Source organism: Manduca sexta, unplaced genomic scaffold, assembly GCF_014839805.1.
Source record: "Manduca sexta isolate Smith_Timp_Sample1 unplaced genomic scaffold, JHU_Msex_v1.0 HiC_scaffold_157, whole genome shotgun sequence".
NCBI lineage: Eukaryota > Metazoa > Arthropoda > Insecta > Lepidoptera > Sphingidae > Manduca > Manduca sexta.
In genome coordinates, this window is record NW_023592447.1 from 21096 (window position 1) to 25158 (window position 4063).

The 4063-nt window shown below is 31.9% G+C and overlaps 1 pseudogene; it reads left to right on the plus strand.

Moving 5' to 3' along the window:
* LOC119191493 lies at positions 1 to 2478 on the plus strand (annotated as a pseudogene).
* Positions 2479 to 4063: the final 1585 nt, after the last annotated feature.

The window sequence follows — 4063 nt, forward strand, 5'->3', positions numbered from 1 at the left end:
CAGTAGTGCCTAACAGTTAAAAGTACTAACTTTATGGCGCACATGCATTGCCCATATTCCAATAAGCCAATAACCTACCTATAAAGACTACCTTCTGCTCAGAATAAGAACAAGCACAGAAGGTTCTGAGACCTTCTGTACCTGCCGGTGACAGGTGAAACAGAGATAGAATATTTTTAAGCTTGAGGCCTTAAGCACCTGTATGGACCAAAATTATTTATAATAATTATTTGTTGATTCTACATTATACTCTGAAGAAAAGGAAACTTGAGGAAAAAATACTTTGAAAAAATAGATAACTTGAGGTAAAGTCGCAAGTGTTCTGTTCCATGAATGATGAATACAATTGAATGACGAATCCACCATTGCACCGCTGATTATATTTATTAAGATAACCTCATCTGGTGTAAATTTATTTCAGAAAAATCTAATTCAACGATTTTTACACTTACAGCTCATGCAGTTGAAAATTAACGAAAAATGAAGACAACAATAACTTTTGTTTTACTATTCTTCTGCTTGAATGTTCATAGTCAAGGTCTGCAGGGCATTAGCGATGATGATCTATTAGAATTAATAAGGGATAAAGAAAACTGAATTTGTTTTGTTCAGTAAGTCATTCAGGAAAAGTCTATTTGAAATTATTTTTAAGCAAAATCGATAGGAGAGGAATTACCTTCCAACATCATCCTTATTAGATTAAAAATCACAATTATTTTGGTGCTTGCATGTTTTTAGGTCACTTGTATACATATATATATGTATACAAGTAAGGTATTCTTAGGTGCTCGATATTTCACAGAATGCACGCCCATGTACAGGGGACATTGGCGCGGCTCTCGGAATACAGTTCATTGTGTATACCTCATAGTTGTAACTACATTAAGTTCTATAAGGGCTCTCGGAATATTTCCTGACCTCCCCTCAGCCCATACTAATAGGGTTTCTTTTCCTTCCCCAGATGTCCCTTTCCCAATTTTCTTCCAAGGCCCTGCAAGTGCTAGGCCAGGGGATTCTAGTATCCCATTTGCAGGTTCCCCCAGAGTTGATAGCATGTTCTGATTATTAAAAAAAATTAAATACTAGGTATTTATCTATTTAGAAAAGTATAGGATAAAATGAAATCATTTGTGTGTAAAACATAAATTACTTGATTTATCTGCAATTTAAATGTAACTTAATTTTACTATTTTACAGCAAAGTCAAATTGTGAAACATGCAAGTTGTTAGAAGAACACATAGAGAGTTTGCAAGAGGATTTTAAGAAAGAAATGAATGCAGTAAGTGTGAAAGTGACTAACAGTCACATGGCAAGATTATATAATCCAGGAAAAGAACCAGCACTGGTTTTCTTTAGGCATGGTGTCCCTTTACTATACAATGGTAAGTGCAAGATCTAACAATTGTTATTTTTGTTATATTGTTAATGCATATATGTAATTTCTCAAAAATAATTGCAAAAATGTATGTTTTTTTACTAGAAGAAATAACTTTATAACCCTTTATAAGGTCGATGGTAGGTACTTCTCATATCCCAGTTGCAAATACTATTAGCATCACTACAATAAATTCTTTGGTATAACTCATCTCTCAGTAGTAGAGAGGCCGTACTCAGCAGTGGGCAAGTATATAATACAGCACTGATATTATTTATTATTATTATAACTCATCTCAGCATTGCAAGCCATGCCTGTCACAATATGACAATAGTTGCTTTCAAGATAGCCAGCATGGCTTTATTTTTACAAATCTGTAAAGTATACACAACATCATTTGTCTAAATACCTTGCATCTATGATAATAATAAACACCATTTATGTGAACTCCAAAACACAATTAAAAAAAAATGAAAAACATTCAATCAAGTAAAATTTTTACAGGTGAAGCTGATGAAAATGAAATATATGGTTTCTTTGAAAAAAACCAATCACCTGCAGTCAAAGAGCTTAATGATAAGATTTTTGAGCATATTACTCAGGCTGCTACCGTGCAACCACTGGAGACTGGTTTGTGATGTTGTAAGTATAATTAACTCTAAAACTGTCAAGTAGAGATTTTAGTACAGAATTCAGTGAGTATGATTATTGTCTATTTCCAGTTACGGCGCATCTTGTGTAGAGTGTCAAAGATTACATGCAGTTTGGGAGAGTGTGGGTGCCACTTTAAGGGGCGCATTAATGTTGCTTTCAATGTGGCAATTTAGCTGGTGTGAATACAGCTAAACGATTTCAAGTTACTTCATTGCCTGCCTTCCTCTTGTAAGTAATTTACTTAATTAGTTCCATAATTTATTTATTAATTACGAAATACTGTATACATGATTTTCTTCCAGTTTCCGTCTTGGTAAAGTTTATAAGTATGATATACCAAAGCGGGATGTGAAGTCTTTCGTTATATTAAGCTGAAGAGTGGTACAAAAATACTAAAGGCACACCAGTTCCTTTACTTGCTTCACCTTTGTAAGTAAGAGCTATCAAATTTGTGTATAAATATTTTACTGTGAGCTTATAACACTTTTCTTTTCAGTGNTGATGTTGTTGACTGGTCTGTAGAAATGATCAAATTCAGCATAGCATTCGGATTGGATCTACTGGCGAAATATCCTTGGATTTGGCAAATAGGTTTAGCTGGTTTTGGTTTGGTGGCAATTACTGCATTAATAGCACTGCTAAAGGCAGGAAGGTCTAAACCTGCCAAAAGTGTTAAGAAAGAAAAGAAAAGTAAATAGCCTATTGTTTGTATTACGTAACTTGTAATACATATGAGTATTCACTTGGAATTTTGGATATGAATTTGTATCTGATTTACATATCTTGGACTATGTGCATTGGTTAGGGAAAATATAGGTAATTCAATTATAAGACTTGAAAATGTATCTCTATTAGTAGGAAAACACAAAAATGACCAATCTTAAATCAGGAGTGAGATGTAATTGCATTTATTTGAGACTTCAATCTATGTAAGAATTAAGAGTATAATGCGTTTTTGTCTTTTCATAAACTAACGATTTTTTTTATTAGAAAACTGAATTTAGATATCCAATAATACATAAAGGTGCATAGAAGAATTACATTTGAATAGCTCCATGGATGGATTAGGGCAGTGCTTAAGCTTTTAAAATTTTATTACTAATGCCTATGGCCTATTAAGGAATAATTTTACAATTCATTGTTTACATGCTTTTATATTACTAATATTACAAGGGTTATCAGCTCATTAACCTCGTAGAATAGCTTAAGTTCTGAACCAATTGCTTAAGGCGTAGCAGAAAACTAAGTTTTATTTTCGGGACATTGGTACTTACTACTACAACCTTTTTTACAACAAAACGAAAGCTAATATCCGTCCACCCTATAAATCAATCTTAATTTTTAAATGATGTGATAGTATATGTATATTGTGTAGGTAATAAAAATATTTTTTTTAAATATATTTTATTAATGAAATTGCACTTGTGTTTTCATGTTTCTATTATAAATAGCAATTTAAATAAAAAGTAAATGCATTTTATTGTAACACTGAATAGTTGAATATCACACCACAAATAATTATAATAAAGTATAGTTAATATATTACAGTAAAACCCCAGTAATAATAAATAACAGCGAAGTAGGTAAAACATTATTGTTGTCTTAGATCATAGTATACTTTTTATATTAAGTATGATGTAAAATAGATTCAACTGTCGGGCCGAATCTGATGCGTACCAGATCTACATGTCTTATAGGTCATTTCAACAAGGCTAAAACCTTAGATTAATTTAAATTTATTATACTTATGACACATTTGAAGTTATTGTGTATATGTACCCTCACCACGGCAGAACTTCTATTTAACTATATAAGTACTTATATAAATAAAATTTAATATGCAGTTTGCATCTGAAAAGTAGGTACTTGGAAAGTTGTTGCAAAGTCAATAATGATGGGTATTATATTGTTTGTACTTTGTTCAAATTCCATTGTGTAATTAAGTACTTATTACGAAACTCAGTAAAATGGAAAAATTACCTCGGTGGCATAGGTATAGTCAGCTACAAAATTAGCTGAACAATATCAAAATT